Source organism: Halichoerus grypus, chromosome 5, assembly GCF_964656455.1.
Source record: "Halichoerus grypus chromosome 5, mHalGry1.hap1.1, whole genome shotgun sequence".
Lineage (NCBI taxonomy): Eukaryota > Metazoa > Chordata > Mammalia > Carnivora > Phocidae > Halichoerus > Halichoerus grypus.
In genome coordinates this window covers 143,005,445-143,023,382 of record NC_135716.1, presented here as the reverse complement: position 1 = coordinate 143,023,382, position 17,938 = coordinate 143,005,445, and the positions used below count along the sequence as shown (strand labels likewise).

Sequence of the window (17,938 nt, the reverse complement as noted above, 5' to 3'; positions counted from 1 at the left end):
CTTAAATGCGTTTTCGACTTGCAATTTTTCATTTTACAAAGAGTGATCAGGGTGTAATCCTGTCGTAAATTGTGGAAGACCTGTATTTCTGACTTACCATGGCCACTTCCATACCTTTGTTTCTCTTCCATAAATGTAATGCTCTCTCTTCTTCAAAAATTAAATGAATCTTTTAAAATTATTATTTTAAGAGTAATATGTATTTAATGTAGACAAAAATGAAAATTATGTTGCCTCTGCTAATTTCTCATAACCCTATACTCACGTGTCAGCGATGGCATTTGTAACATCCTGCCCTTATAATTATTTGTGTCCTTAGAGATGATATATTTTAGGAGGTCAGTAATTGTGTCCTACTCATTTTTACAGTTCTCATAGTGTTCATTTCAGTGCCTCATCAATAACAGACACCCCAGAAATGTATACTGAATTAATGAGTGAGTCAACAAACCATCTATAATAAATTTTTAAAAATTTATATACTATTATATACTATATTATTATATTATATATATGTTATATATATTATATTATATTATAATATAATATTATATTATATATAGTATATATTATACTATTATATAATATATATATTATATTATATACTATTATATACTATATTATATACTATATAAAAATTTTATACTATTTTGTATATTAGTATACAAAAGAATAAAATAAAATTTCCTTTCTGGTGTCTGTGGGTGATTTTTCTGCTCTTTTGAGCTTTTATGTAATATTGTTTATGCATTGTTTATGTGATACCCCCTTTGATTTTATACACATATATAAGGTCATTGAATTCTCTCTGGCAAGGCAAGATATTTCTGATTTTTTTAAAAAGTAGATAGTGGAAATATTATAGCATTTAGAATCAGAGTTTTGAATCCCGAGTCTGTCACACAATCATGTATGTACTTTTGGTCAAGTTGCTCTGTCTCCCTCAACCTCAGGTCCAAATCTGATACAGTAAGAATTGCAGACCTTATACCCTGGGTTGGTATGGGATAATGAATGTGGAAACTCTTTGTAGATTGAAATGACTCTATTTATTTTATTTTACTTTTATTTTTTTTTAAGATTTTATTTATTTGAGAGAGAGAGTGTGTTCATGAGAGGGGGGAGGATCAGAGGGAGAAGCAGACTCCCCATTGAGCAGGGAGCCTGATGGGGGGGCTTGACCCTGAGACTCTAGGATCATGACCTGAGATAAAGGCAGACACTTAACGGACTGAGCCACTCAGGTGCCCCGAAAGATTTATTTATTTATTTATTTGAGAGAAAGAGAGAGAGAAAGGGGGAGGGGCAGAAGGAAAGGGAGAGAATCAAGTGGACTCAGTGCTGAACGTGGAGCCAACACAGGGCTTGGGGCTCGATCCCAGGACCCTGAGATCATAACCTGAGATGAAATCAAGAGTCAGAGGCTCAACCAACTGAGCCACCCAGGCGCCCCTGAAATGACTGTATTAAAAAATCATCTTTAAAAAAAATTCTGAGAAGATATGGGGCACCTGGGTGGCTCAGTCAGTTATGCGTCTGCCTTTGGCTCAAGTCATGACCTTGGGGTCATGGGATCAAGCCCTGCATTGGGCTCCCTGCTCAACGAGGAGCCTGTTTCTCCCTCTCCCTCTGCTGCTCCCCCTGCTTGTGCTCTCTCCCCATCTCTCTCAAATAAATAAATAAAATCTTTTTTTAAAATTCTGAGAAGATATACTATTATTATTACATTATTTTTACTGTTAAAATGATCACAATTCTTCAGTGGAAGAGTTTAGCAGACTCCTAGTTCAATGCTAAGACTTGATAGGGATTTGACTTGAGAGGCATGCTCTGCCATTTCCAAAGAAGCCAGAGAAATATGCTGGTAAAACTTTTGGAAATGTATGTAATCTTAGGGCCACTATGTGTGGCTACACAATTCCAGGATCTCCATTCACGTGGGTATCTGTGAAGCCCCTGGCCCTATATAGCAGGGTGGTCGTGGTCCACCATGCAGTTACAAAATGAATGGAAAGCCTAACTATGGAACACCTAATAAGTTCTGTGAGTGTTTTAGGAGAAATATTTATAATAAATTCTTAAGCTGTATATGTCACTCTTTATCATTACTAATAGTAAAAACATGAAGAAAAAGTGTTGAGACAAATACAAGACATTACATTGAGAGGATACAGCCTACCAGAGATAAAGATTATGGGTTTAGATACAGATGCATCCCTCCTTGGCCTAAGTGCTTCCCATCATTTTATTAATGTGAGTCTGGATTTCATTCTTCAATAAGAAGTGTTTCAGAACAAAAGTACAGTTATACTTTGTTAAAAATTGTATATCCCCCTGCTGTACTTTTCATCTCCACGACTTACTTATTTTGTAACTGGAAGTTTGTATCTCTTAATCCCCTCTCTATCTATTTCACCCATCTCCCCACCCATCTCCCTTCTGGTAACCACCAGTTTGTTCTCTGTATTTAAGTCTGTTTTTGTTGTTGTCTCTTTTTTCTCTTCGTTTGTTCAGTTGTTTTTTTTCTTAAACTCCATATATGAGTGAAATCGTATTGTATTTGTCTTTCTCTGTCTGACTTACTTCACTTAGCATAATGCCCTTTAGGCCCATCCGTGTTGTTGCGAATGGCCAGATCTCATTAAGATTGCAATAATGTTGTTTGGTGTCAGACGGTGACTGCACTTATTGTGGTGAGCCCTGAGTAATGCATAGATTTGTTGAATCATTATGTTTATACCTGAAACTAACCTAACATTGTATATTAATTATACTTCAATAAAAATTATATATCCCAATAAAATCATAATATCTAAAAAATACATGCAAAGAGATTACATAGGTACTTTTAAATACATAAATACTGCATTACACATTTTTTCTTATGTACCATAACTGTTATGCTTACTTAATAGCTTTGTCTCACCAATGTAGCCATTCATGGAAATAAACATCAATTGACTGTTGACTCCTCTTAAGTCCTAAGAAAAAAAACTGTCCTCAAGATGCTCACAGATATTCACTGTGGATCCTAAAGCTCCCAAGAAAGCATGAAGTAAACTGTAAATGGGATTATGTGGAACCCAGCATGTGGGTGTTTAAGCCTCAAGAATAAGAAAAAGGGAGAGAGAAGAAAGAAAAGAAAGAAGAAAGAGAAAGAAGAAAGAAAGAAAGAAAGAAAGAAAGAAAGAAAGAAAGAAAGAAAGAAAGAAAGAAAGAAAGAAAAAGAAAAGGAAGGAAGGAAGGAAGAAAGAAAAGGAAGGAAGGAAGGAAGGAGAAAGGAAGAAAGATCATCCCTAATTACATGGGATAAAATCATCTTCAGGTAGGAGAAAATTAAGACACATGAGTCAATTTGGGGCTTAAGCTGATCTTTCCACAAGAGGAACTGTTTCAAGTAGGACTTTGACTCACTATCAAATGTGTTTTATTCCAGCCAATAGGGAAGAATTCATAAAGCTCTTTGTGAGCCAAATACAAAGCTATGGCTGCTAGAAAGAGAGACCCATTTCCATTCCCGGGCATAGCCAGTGGTATCAGGAGGGGATGAAGCAGCAGTTTGGGAATGAGCCCAGCAAAGTGCCAAAGCACTGGGGGACACCTGGAGCCACAGTACCACTGAGAAAAAAAACTTCCTCCTGGAGCCTATGGAAACAGGTGTACACTTGGGGGCTTGGGATCCTAGTGACTTTACTAGGAAAAGATAATAATATGAAAAGTACTCCCATAGTAACAAGAAGAAACGGTCACACAAAGGGACTTTGTTGTCCCTCAATCTCTTACAAGAATGATAAGCCTATTTGCCTTAATAAAATAAAAAGTCTTCCTTTTTAATATTATTTAATCTCAATTTTTCCACTTTTTTAACCCAGTTGGTATGATAGTAATAAAGAAGGCATTATTTTGTAGTTGAATCTGGGCAAAGTATTTTGTCTGATGCCCTAAACTTTGGGTTGGAGTGGAGATAACTATCCTGAGGTAATCACACATAAAAGTTTATGTATGCCCTTGAGCATTCTTTCTTGGTCATTCTCCTAGGATAATTAGTAGTTATTCAGATTCTAGGATTTGATATAGAAACTCTCTCTTAGAATAGGGAAGGAAACACAGGACAAAATATTAGGGCTAATGTCTGAGGAAGTTTCTTAACCCCTAATAGGCATGTCTCTGAATTTTTAATTTTGGAGGAAAGTGGGTGTCTTCCTTGAATTACATTTGATACTGTGATTGTGGAGTCAGATAGGCTGTACCACTTGCTAGTTCGTGTGATCATTGTCAAATTACCTCAGCTCCCTGTCCTTGAGTTTCCTGATCTGCAAAATAAGGAGAATTAGGTCTGTTTTATAGTGTTATGGCACAGAATAAATAAAGAATGTACACTGAAATAAAATGCTCCATTCATGGTAACTGTTTTACAGTTCAGTGATAGAATGAGACTACTCCTTATAAACTGCATTCTGTTATGGAGGATTCACGTTTCATGTTTGGTAACTAACTGAAATACTCAAATTTCTAAAATGTATAGACAAATGAGGAAAAGACATTTATTATTCTGTATCAGGCAAATAGATACTTCCAAACAAAAAGAGTGAAAGACAAAAACACAACACTCAGCACTCATGTAAGCCAGTAAAAATCTTCATCTGAAAAAGCTTGGGAGCCTGTCTAAATTCTCCCTAGGCTTTGTCATCTGACCTCTAGATCATTTGATTGCATCTGAACAGGAGGAAGGGTGATAGAATCTAAACCCCTCCCCTTTGTAATGTACAAGTTGCAAAACTGGTCTTAGGCCTGGGATTGGGAGGCCATACACACAAGGACAATGGAATTAGCTATTTGCTATGAAGTTGTATCTTACAGATCCTCTGTCTTACAGAGGGATAATGAAAAACTGAGGGCAATTAACAATAGAAAATTCACTATGAAGACCAGAGAGCCTATTTGGTATCCTAGAGGTCCCTTTTCTCTTGTAGTGAGAAGCAGAAACAAGCTTCAACCAAATTCAGAATTGAATAGAGTTTCTAGCTTCAAAGGCAATTGAACACATAACCCAAGAAGATCTATTACGCCAATGTCAAGGCCCTGGTTAGGAAACCCAGGAATCCTGACACATGGGATAAGGATATCTGCATATTTCTTGAAGATTTTTGTTTCACAGACTTACTTAAATCCTCAGAGCCTGCAAAGGTGATGTACTCCTCCTCACTAAGAGTAATACTGTCTTCATAGAGGAAGATACCCTAGAGACCTCTGCTCCACAGTGCAACTGGGCCCAAACCACCAAGTTAATAGGCATGTGGAATGACAGCCAGGGTCATGTTGAGCCTGATAAGGGAGGACAGGACCTGTACCCCACAGAATCTGTGGGAGTTAGTCAGCATTTTCCACAAGGAACCAGGAGGTACCTGAGGGACTAGATCTTGAGAACATTTTATCAAAGGGGCTGAAACTTAAGACTGAATAAGGTAGAGTTTATTGACTTGGGGGAACTCTCTCTCTCTCTCTCTTTTTAAGATTTTATTTATTTATCTGACAGAGAGAGTGTGCACAAGCAGGGGAAGCGGCAGGCAGAGGGAGAAACAGGCTCTCCGCTGAGCAGAGAGCCCCATGTGGGACTCCATCCCAGGACCCTGGGATCATGACCTGAGCCAAAGGTAGATGCTTAACCAACTGAGCCACTCAGGCGTCCCTTGGAGGAACTCTCTTGAGATACTAGGTTTAGAACCCTTCCAAGAAACTCAGGGAACATAAAAACTCAATGCAAGAGTGGCTGAAGAAAGCAATGGCTATGCTGAGCTAAGTTGAAATGCTCGACTTTTTGTAGCATATGATGAACAGAAAGAATAAAAAGCTCAGGCAATGAGCACACTTGAGTGGACATATCCTGTGAGGCTGAAAACCCCATCAGAGGATTTTGTTCCATGGAAGTCCCATAGATCACGCGATTTACCCTGGCCATCAGGTATATGCCAGTGAGAAGCATCACATCACCAAGAAGTCTAGGGGTGGCTCTCGTCTGACAGTAGTAGAGTAGGAGAACTTGGCCCATTGATAGGAGGGCATGAAGACAAATGGTAGCTCCTAACCAATGGTTCACAATGATCATCATGATGGGCAAAGGTGATGTGGCATCCAAGAGGACTTGACCTGCAGGGTTGTAGAGATGGTTAGTAAAACACAGTGTCCCAAGGGGCAAAATAGATAGGCAAAAAAGAAGTGCTGCTTTATGTCTCTAATCAAAAGAAAGCAAGAATGGATATGGGGCACTGGGGTGGCTCAGTCGATTAAGTATCCAACTCTTGATTTCAGTTCAAGTCATAATCTCAGGGTCATGAGATCGAGCCCCGTGTCAGGCTCTGCACTCAGCACAGAGTCTGCTTGAGATTCTCTCTCTCCCTCTCCCTCTGCCCCTCCCCTGGCTCACACATTCTCCTTCTCCAAATAAATAAATAAATAAATAAATAAATAAATAAATAAATATCTTTAAAAAATAGAAGAAAGCAAGAATGGATAAACAGAGGGCTGCAGAAAGTTGTCTTAATAAAAATTCAGGATTCCTTGCTCAGTTTCTGGACCTGTGCCAGGTACAAAATTTGGAGTCCATTTTAATATAGGTCCAATCAGAAGATAGAAACTCCACTGTGATTTAAACAAGGGAAGGTCAATGTAAAAAATTATCAAGCTATGATAGAAGAGTAACTATAAGATATAAAGAGATCTTGGGGCTGAGGGAGAGTAACCAAGCCAGGACAAACATGGACAGGAATTCAGACCTTACTGGAGAAGGTGTAGTTGTAGTCCACTGGATGGTGAAAAATTCTCTGACTTTCAGACCAAGATGGTCTACAGTCACCAGGAAAGCAGGAAGCAGCCCTTTGGGTCACAAGCAAGCCACAACCAGTAGATGTACGCAGGGTATAAGAGAAAGCTGCTTCCATAATGGAGCTGAAAATTAATGCGCTTCAGTGTATCTTTTTTTTTTCTCTATAAGTGCTGAAGTGCTTTCAAAAGGATCCATCCCATGCCACAGTCCTTATAGACAGCCATAATTGTCAAACACCATAGCCACTTAAGTTCCTAAGGCACTTGCGTCATCTGGTACTTCATCACAATCAGCCACAATTTGATTAATTGTGGTGCCATTGCATGCAATGAGTTACTAGTCTCCTGCTTCCCATTAGCAATGTGCTCAGCACTGCACTGAAGACCAGGGGATGACCAATCTAATTCCCAAATCCTAACCTTCTGGGGCCATTCCCATTCTGTATCAGTCTGGATCCAATCAAGAGACAGAAACCACACCATGATTTTTTTTTTAATGTTATATTTGCCTCCCACTAATAAACCTTTATTTCACTCAAACTGAGCAATAAATCTTCCACACTGAAGTATCTTCCTTGCCCAATTAATCCAAAGGAAAAAAACTGAAATGATTAGTAAAGAAAAATGTAGGGACTAACACACCCTTTTAATATGTTTTTAAATATTTTTAAGGTTTAAAAAGTGTTTAAAGTTTGTAATTCCTGGTAGGAAAACATTATCTGAATGAATACCCTAATGGCAAGCCACTATAGAATGTTCCAGTTGCATGTGGGGCAAAGGGGTAGGGATTCTCTTCACAGCACCCCAGCTTTCTTCATGAGAAGGTCAGAGGTACACTGGTTTGTATTACTGTGACATCCATTAGGTGATCGTTGCTTTTCCTTCAGCAAGGGCTTTATTTATCAGAAGGGCATTATGCTTGATCTCTAAATTTGGCTGACAATTTACTGATGAGATTCATAACCTTTGGATTGCTCTGATATTTTGACATATTCGCTGGGTTCTGGGCCACATCCTGGAAGGCCACCATAACTTCTGGATCCTGCATGGCTGCGAGAACCTCTGGATCACTAAGAATTTCATTGAGCCCAGGCATTCCTGCCATTCCAGGCGTCCCCCCTGCCATTCCAGGCATTCCTCCAGGAAAATTACCAGGCATTCCCCCAGAAAAGCCACCGGGGAAAGAGCCATACGAGCTCCTGATTGTTGTCTGGCTTCTTCCTCCCTCTGGGCTCTCTCATGTTCTTCCCGAGCCTTCTTAACGCTTTCTATTCTTTCTTTGATCTCTCGCTCTTCACGTTTTTGCTCATACTTTCCCTGATGTTCAGCAATTTTCTGGGCCCTCGGTTGAACTTCTTTCAGCACTGCACTAGCATCTTCATCGTAATCCAGTTTACAAGCAAGGGCAAGATCATGTGCTGCTTCTTCCCAATGGCCCAAAAGTCTGTGTGCTTCCCCTCGCCACTTATAAGGCTGGGCTGAATCAGGATTTATTTCAAAGCTCTGTCACAGTCTCGAATGGCAGCATTTGGCTTCTGTAATTTGATGAAGACACTGGCTCTCTTGGCATACGGAATGGCCAAGCGACGATTCAGTTTGATGGCATCTGTGAACAAGTCAATGGCTTTCTGTAGTTCACCATCATTTAGGGCATCAATGGCAGCCACTTTTTTTTTAAATTTTTTATTGTTATGTTAATCACCATACATTACATCATTAGTTTTAGATGTAGTGTTCCATGATTCATTGTTTGCGTATAACACCCAGTGTTCCATGCAGAACGTGCCCTCTTTAATACCCATCACCAGCCTAACCCATCCTCCCACCCCCCTCCCCTCTAGAACCCTCAGTTTGTTTTTCAGAGTCCATCGTCTCTCGTGGTTCATCTCCCCCTCCGATTTCCCCCCCTTCATTCTTCTCCTCCTGCTATCTTCTTCTTCTTTTTTTTTTTCTTAACATATATTGCATTATTTGTTTCAGAGGTACAGATCTGAGATTCAACAGTCTTGCACAATTCTGGCAGCCACTTTTTTATCATTTGCCTGATCCATCATTTCCTCAGTTATCTCTACATTTTCATCTCCCATTTCTTGAGGGGCATCAGTATCGGGTTCAATCACACCTTCATTGTCAATTTCTAGATCACTTTCCTCACTTGATGGTTCATCTGTCTTTATGTTTTCCTCCGCCTTCTTACTATCTGTTTTTTCTTCCTGATACTGTCCTCTGATTTAGTTTTATGAGTGGCAGGTGGTATTTTACCTCCCATGCTCTCCACCCACTCCCACAGGAAGCGCATTTCCTCGGTGTGCAGAACGCTCAGATCCTGCTTACACATTTTCATGAAGGCCTGAAGCTCGTTCACTTTGCGGGGGTCCATGGACCAGAGGCGGTGGCAGGTGGCAAGCACGGCTGAGGTTGCGGCCCAATTCCAGGCCCGGGTACTAGCTCAGTGTGACTGTGTGGAAGGGGGCGGCTGCCGCGAGGCCGAAACCACACCATGATTTAAGAAGAGTAAGTACAGTATTAAGAATAGTTAGGCTAGGGGTGCCTGGGTGGCTCAGTCAGTTAAGCATCTGCCTTCAACTCAGGTCATGATCCCAGGGTCCTGGAATCAAGCCCTGCATCGGGCTCCCTGCTCAGTGGGAAGCCTGCTTCTCTCTCTCCCACTCCCCCTGCTTGTGCTCTCTCTCTCTGTCAAATAAATAAAATATTTTTAGAAAAGAATAATTAGGCTATGATAAAAGAGTAAGTTTAAGATATAAAGTTACCCTAGGGCTGAGGGAAAATATCCAAGGAAGGAAGGACAAACTTCTATTGAGGGAGTTCTCCTCCAAGGCTGGGGTTCAGACCTTACTGGAGAAGGTATGGTTGCAACCCACTGAATGACAAAGAAATGTGCTGGTTTTCCCAGGCCAGAGCTGCTCTAGTTTCTGAACAAGCAGGGAGACAATCATTGTAGGGGAGGGTTGCCCACAGTGGCCAGTGCAGATGGGACACCTGAAGAGCACAGTGTCTATGTCAGGAAGGCCACGCCATCGTCAGGGATGTAGGAGACAAGCCTCTGGGGGAGAGGTAGCGGCCAGCAGAAGGAGGTGGGGTTGTCTTCGACCCCAGCCGCAGCAACTTCTTCCTAGAAACATCACCAAAGGCAAGGGAAGCAAGGGCAAAAATGAACTATTGGGACTTCATCAAGATAAAAAGCTTTTGCACAGCAAAGGAAACAGTCAACAAAACCAAAAGACAACCGACAGAATGGGAGAAGATATTTGCAAATGACATATCAGATAAAGGGCTAGTATCCAAAATCTATAAAGAACTTATCAAACTCAACACCCAAAGAACAAAGAATCCAATCAAGAAATGGGCAGAAGACATGAACAGACATTTTTCCAAAGAAGACATCCAAATGGCCAAGAGACACATGAAAAAGTGCTCAACATCGCTCGGCATCAGGGAAATCCAAATCAAAACCTCAGTGAGATACCACCTCACACCAGTCAGAATGGCTAAAATTAACAAGTCAGGAAACTACAGAGGTTGGCGAGGATGCGGAGAAAGGGGAACACTCCTACACTGTTGGTGGGAATGCAAGCTGGTGCAGCCACTCTGGAAAACAGTATGGAGGTTCCTCAAAAAGTTGAAAATAGAGCTACCTTACGACCCAGCAATTGCACTACTGGGTATTTACCCCAAAGATACAAATGTAGTGATCCAAAGGGGTAGGTGCACCCCAATGTTTATAGCAGCAATGTCCACAATAGCCAAACTATGGAAGGAGCCAAGATGTTCATCAATGGATGAATGGATAAAGAAGATGTGGTATATATAACAATGGAATATTATGCAGCCATCCAAAAAACCACAAAATCTTGCCATTTGCAACGACGTGGATGGAACTAGAGGGTGTTCTGCTAAGCGAAATAAGTCAATCAGAGAAAGACATGTATCATATGATCTCACTGATATGAGGAATTCTTAATCTCAGGAAACAAACTGGGTTGCTGGAGTGGTGGGGGGTGGGAGGGATGGGGTGGCTGGGTGATAGACATTGGGGAGGGTATGTGCTATGGTGAGCGCTGTGAATTGTGTAAGACTGATGAATCACAGACCTGTACCCCTGAAGCAAATAATACATTATATGTTAAAAAAAAAAAAAAGATAGTAGAAAGAGAAAAATGAAGAGGGGGATATTGGAGCGGCAGACAAACCATGAGAGGCTATGGACTCTGAGAAACAAACTGAGGGTTCTAGAGGGGAGGGGGTGGGGGGAATGGGTTAGCCTGGTGATGGGTATTAAAAAGGGCACGTACTGCATGGAGCACTGGGTGTTATATGCAAACAATGAATCATGGAACACTACATCTAAAACTAATGATGTAATGTATGGTGATTAACATAACATAATAAAGTAAAATAAAATACAAAAAGGTGAGATTGTAGGGCTTGGAGGGCACAATATCTGTATTGAGAGGGCTATGGGAAGATTGTTGGGCTAGGCTGGGAGCATTCTGGGAACAAGGCTAGGTCAGCACCACTGACCACATCACTGACTGACAGCACAGCAGCCAGAAGGAGTGGAAGAAGCTCCTTCCTCCTGTAATATTCCTCTAGCACCTGCCATTGAGAAAGCTTAGCATTTTGCTCACTGTAAAGGATAAATCCTTAGAAGAATTTCATCCATTATCATAGAGTAAGTACTGAAGGGTAAATTTGGAGCTGCGAGGTAATAAATTCATAACTAGGGCACCACTGAATAAAGAGGTGGTTTGTCTCCAGGAAGAAGGACCCTGAAATACCCTAGCAAATATATACTCAATTCTCCTTGTTCTTTCCCAAGGGACGAATGGCCATTGGCTTGGGTGACTCTACAATGGGGAAAGAGAAATACCACTACATTTTGAAAACTATTGGAACAGGGTCTAATATTTGACATTGATACTGTGAGGGTTAATTTCATGTGTCAGCTTGGCTAGGCTATGGTGCCCAGATATTTGGTGTAATACCAGTCTAGATGGTATGGTGAAGATATTTTTCAGATGTGGCTAACATTTACATAAGTAGACTTTGAGTCCAGCAGATTACCCTCCATAATTCTGAGTGGGCCGCATCCAGTCAGTTGAAGGGCTTAAGAATGAAAACTGAGGTCCTCTTTAAGGAAAAGGAATTCTGCCTCCAGACTGCCTTTGGACCTGAATTACAATATCAACTCTTCCCTGGGTCTCCAGCCTGCCAGCCTTCCTTGCAGATGTGCAGTTCCTTAAAACCTCTCTTTCCATACATACACACACACACACACACACACACACACACACACTATTATTTTGTTTCCCTGAAAAACCTCAACAAATACAGATACCTAGAAGCCCAGTGCCATCATAACCCTCTGTAGAGTGGATGCAAAAGTGAACCAGGCAATAAGGAGATTTGTGGCCAAAGTATGGCTTAAAATCAATATACTAGGTCTGTGCACTGACCCTGTGGTTCCTGCCACCCCAATTCCTGAATCTATAATTGAGTTTGAATTACTTGGCATTTGGAGTAACCCTTGGCCTGCAGGGGTAAGAAATATGATAGTAGCTAGGCCAAGTAAAAACCTCTGAATCTGCCCCATCCTCATCCCTAATAAAGATAGAAGCAACATTGTATCCAAGGGAGGATGGAATGTATTAGTATCAGCCTTAAGGATCTCAAGGATCAGGGACGGTGGCCACTACCATATCTCCATGTTTCCAGCCAGTCCAGCCTCTATAGAAACCAGATGCTAGATTCTAGAGAATGACTGCAGGTTCAACCAGGTAATATCCCCAATTGCAGCTAACATGCTAAACATGGTATCTTTTTTTTTTTTTAGTAGGCTCCACACCCAACGTGGAGCCCAACCTGGGGTCCAAATTCACAACCCCAAGATCAAGATGTGAGCTGAGATCAAGAGTCAGATGTTGAACCGACTGAACCACCCAGGCGCCCCCTCAACATGGTATCTTACTTAGATTAATTATGGTCTTAGGTACATGGTATATGGCCATTAATATAAAGGATATATTCTTTTCTATCCCAATCAAGATAAAGGACCAGAATCAGTTTACATGAAATGAACCACTATGTACATTGACAATTTTGTCATTGTGCTATGTTAACTCTTCTGCTATCTGACAGTAATACAGTCCAAAGAGATCTGAACTTCCTGGATGTTCCACAAAACATCACATTAAATCATTATAGCGACAACATCATTCTGATTTGGCAGGATGAGCAAGCATTGGCTAGCACACTGGAAGACTTGATAAAGCACATGCTTGTAAGTAGACAATGTATCCTGTGATAATTCAGGGGCCTGCCACTTCAGTCATGTTTTTAGAGCTCCATGGTCAGGCAAATCCCAGAACATCTCCTCCAAACCAAAAGACAAATTGATGCATCTTGCATCTTTCCATTTTCAGTGCCTTCAGAATCACTTCGGTTTAACTGAAACCTTACTCTTTCCAGGCAATCCTAAGCCAATGGCTAAGCACAGTGGATGTATGTTATGGATTAAATGTTTGTGTCCCCTCGCACCAATTTATATATTGAAGCCCTAACCCCTAAGGTGGTGCTATGGTCTGAGTATTTGTGTCCCTGCCGGATTCATCTGTCCAAATACTAATGCCCAATGGGATGGTAGTATGTAGGGCCTTTAAGAGGTCATGAAGGGGAGGTATTTAGGTCATGAGGGTGGAACTCTCACAAATGGAATTCGTGCTCTTATAAAAGAGAGCCCACAGAATTCCCTGGCCCTTTCTGTCACGTGAGGACACAGCATGAGGTCTGTGACCCAGAAGAGGGTCCTCATCTGACCATACCAGCACCCTGATCGCAGGCTTCCAGCCACCAGAACTGGGAGAGAAAGATAAATTTCTGTTGTTTATAAGCCATCCAGTCTGTGGTATTTTGTGATAGCAGCCTGCACAGACTAAGACAGATGATAATTGGAGATGGGGACTTTGATGCTAATTAGGGTTAGATCAGGTCATGACCATGGGGCCCTGATAATGTGATTAGTGGCCTTCTGAGAAGAGGAAGAGAGAGATCTCTCTTTTTCTCCTCATGAACATAGAGGAAAGGCCACGTGAGGACACAGAGAGAAGGCAGCCACCTGCAAGCCAGGAAGGAGTTCTTACCAGGAACTGGACGCTGTCAGACTTGGATCTTGGACCTTTGAGAGGTCTCCAAAACTGTGAGAAAAGTAAGTGTCTGTTGTTCAAGCGCCCCAGTCTACGACAGTGTGTTACAGCAACCCGAACAGATGAAATCAGTGTACTGGCCATGAATACCCAACCAGAATGCTTAGTCTTTGCCCTAGAGCTCCTCATTAGGCTGATGAAGACTTAGTCAGATCTGCATCGCCATCTGATGCCCTCTCTTTATCGGTAACCATTCAACATATCTGTGGTTTGTCATTTTGTTTTTTTTAATATAAGCAAATATGCATAAATACTTGAATCCTCTCCTCCCTTTCTTAGATAAATGGTAACATACTATGTATGCTTTCTCCTCCTTGCTTTTTACACTTAATAGTATATTCTAAAGATAACTCCATCATAATATATAGAAAACTTTACTCCTCCTTTACACCTGCTTGGTACTCTATTATATGAAGATGTACAGCAATTTCCTCTAATCCCCTATTGATGACAGTGGGTTGTTTTCAGCATTTTATCATCAGTTCACCTTGAGGATGGAGTCTCAGAAGTGTAACTGCTAAGTCAAAGTGCAAATGCATATGTAATTTTGCTAGGTGTGAACTGGCATTCACCCTTTCATTTGCAATGTAGCCTATTTCTACTCTTAAATTTGCCATTTTCCTTCAAGGCATCTCTCTCCATCCAGTCAAACAAGTCAGACATTTGGAAATTTTCTCCAACCTTCCTTTTATTCCTTGCCTCCATCAAAGTAGACATAAAGTTAAAATAATTTTGCCTTCTAGGGATTGGGTTCTGCCTTTAGCCCTGAAGTCCATGGCTTCAATTCAAACTGTTGTAAACTCTTTGGACATGCTTTCTTACACACTATATTATTAGTGTCTTGGGGCACACACACATTAGAGTGTATAATAGGAATCGGACTTGGGTGGAAGGCCAGGGAATGCTTGCATTAAAAAAAAAAATGATTCCTGAACTTATACCTGAAGACTGAACAGATATGGACTAGAGAAAGGGCTTTCAAGGGAGAGGGAATGCATATCCTAAGGACATGTAAGGTACTGTGGTGGGAGGGTGCATGAAGAGTAGGACGAACTGAAAGAAAGCTAATGATTTCAAAGCACAAAGTAAAAGAAAGCAAACTGGAGAGACAGAGGCCAGAACATGCAAGGTTGGTAGACTAGATGAAGGATTCCCTATTTTATTCTAAAAATATATAGAAACCATTTTAAAAATTTAAGCAACAGGGTGACACAATCAGATTTGGGGATTGAAATCATCATTCTGGATACTGTGTAAACAAAAATGAGAGTAATCCAGGCAAAAGATACGGAGTATGATGGGAGTGGTGGTGGCAAAGTAGACAGATTCAAGAAATATTTAAAATGGATTTAACATAGGGGCGCCTGGGTGGCTCAGTCTGTTGGGCATCTGCCTTCAGCTCAGGTCATGATCCCGGGGTCCTGGGATGGAGTCCCGCGTCGGGCTCCCTGCTGAGCAGGGAGCCCACCTCTCCCTCTCCCTCTGCTGTTGCCCTGTTTGTGTTCTCTCTCTCTCTCTCTCAAATGAATAAATAAAATCTTATTTTATCCATTTGAGAGAGACAGTGAGCGAGAGAGAGCACAAGGGGGGTGGGGGTTGAGGGCCAGAGGGAAAAGCAGATCCCCCCGCCCTCTGCTGAGCAGGGAGCCCGAGGCGGGGCTCCATCCCAGGACTCTGAGGTCATGGCCTGAACCGAAGGCAGATGCTTAGCCAGCTGAGCCACCCAGGCGCCCCTAAATAAAATCTTTTAAAATAGATTTAACATAAATGAAACTAATTAAAATATTTTAGAATCTCTACAAATAGACAGGGCTTAGTGATGGGTTGGTTAAAGGAGTGTTTCCCTTAACTTTATTCCTGCTCCTATGACTTCATGAACGATGATCTGACACTGAACTAGGGAACCTGAAAGACAACCAGGTTGGGCTGAATGGAAGGGAGGGTAGAAATCGTGAGTTGGATTTTTGGACATGCTGAATCTGAAGTGCATTTGATGTTCTTTTTTCAGTGCAAAAAGGTGTTTTTATTAAAGCACAGGGACAGGACCCATGGGCACAAAGAGGTGCCTACAGTGCATTTGAAATTCTAAGATAAGACAGTAAGCACTAGGTGGGAAATAAAGGTCAGCTGGAAAGGTCGGGTTGATGACATACATTTCTGAGTCATCGGCAAATGACATAATTTGGAGTCACGGGTCTATATGAGAATGTCTCAGTATGTAATGAGGAGGGGGCAAGCCTAGATCAAGTCTTGAGGACTGGCGACATTCACCGCCACCGGAAAGAGGAAGAACAGCACACAAATGTGGTCCAGAAACAGCGGCGTGTGGTGGGTGGGGGCAGAGGGGGTGTTAAAAAGAAGCCAGGGAAGGAGTAGTTAAAGGAGAGAATGCTTGGTTGTGTTAATTGCTGCTTGAGGTTGGGTTAAAATGAAGCCATAAAAAATATGATTATTAGATTGAGCAAGAGTCATTAGTAACTTCCATGAGGTCAGTGTCAGTGAGGTGGTGCAGGTGGAAGGCTCATTACAGTTTATTGAGGAGACAATAGAAGGTGAGGAAGGTGAGACAGCTTTTGCTTCAGAGTTTGACTGGGAAAGCAAGTTCAGAAGTGTAGAAGTAGCTGGAGGCCAGTGTGCAGTAAAGGGAGGTCTTTTAAAGGTAGGAGAGTGTTTTAATGCAGATGGGAACAGAGCAAGAGGAATTATTGCTTCAAGAAGGAGGGGAATAGGGGCGCCTGGATGGCTCACTCAGTCAGTTAAGGTCATGTACTCAGGGTCCTGGGAGCTGGGTGTCTGGCTCCCTGCTGGGCGAGGAGTCTGCTTCTCCTTCTGCCTCTGCCCCTCTCCCCACCCTCCGCCTCCGCTCATGCACTCTCTCCCTCTCTCTGAAATAAATAAAATCTTAAAAAAAAAAAAAAAAGAAGACGAGGAAGAAGGAGGGGAATAAGAAACCAAGCCCCTGCGAAGGCCCGAGGGAATCAGATCTATGCTGAGGAATTGGCTGGTGATAGGAGAAGGGACACTTCACCAGCTGGAACAGGAGGGAAGGAGACGAAGGCAGGTGCAGATGGGCTTGTGGATCCAGGGTTACGATGATCAAAGCGTGCCCATCTGATGGTGTCTATTTTCCCAATCAAATTGGAAGAGAAGAGAGTTTGTCAGGTGCAGGTAGTCACGGTAGGGATAGAAGTTTGAGGCTAGAGTCTACAAGACTGATACCAGAGATTCGAAAGCGAGCTTCTAAGAGAAAGGTAGTATGATGGTCACACAAGCTCACTTTCACTTGTCAGTTGGCATTACCATTCTTCTGTATTTAACATCCTGTCTCGTAAATTAATCCAAACTGATCTCCGCAAGAGTTTAGTCTGAATTAAGCAGATGATGGTTTCAATTCTCCACTTATGTCTGAGTCTGGATCTCTCAAAAGCAGAGCCTGAAGCAGAGGGTTTATGTGCTCTTCTTATTTTATTAAGGAGTACAATCCTCCCAGGGGAGGAGAGTGAAGAACAAGGACCGCAAAGCAAGGATGGCGGGAAAACCAAAGTGAAACGGTATGTGCTCGTTGTTGCAACGTGCTATTGATTGCTGGATTCAAAGACTGGGCTCTTAGGAATTAGGACATGCTGTATGTCAGGACTACTCACTTAGCAGGGAAGGGGGTAGAAAGGAGGAAGATTTTATCCACTGGCTATGATCTGTGAGATCATGGATTCACCCCCTGCACCTCTGGGTGCGCCTGGGCCCCTAGTAGGAAGCTCTGGGGTGGGAGGAGAGACGTGCGAGGCAGGGCCGGAGGTGAATGAAGTGCTTTCAGCTTTGGCCGGTGTGAACTTTGTCAGAGCTCATACAGAGCTGGCCTGCCCAGCAGTAGCATAAGAGATAGATACATCCAA

The 17,938-nt window shown here is 41.9% G+C and overlaps 1 pseudogene; it reads right to left on the bottom strand.

Moving 5' to 3' along the window:
• Window positions 1-7,735: 7,735 nt before the first annotated feature.
• Window positions 7,736-9,202, bottom strand: LOC118554971 (hsc70-interacting protein-like; annotated as a pseudogene).
• Between the last annotated feature and the right edge of the window lie 8,736 nt (window positions 9,203-17,938).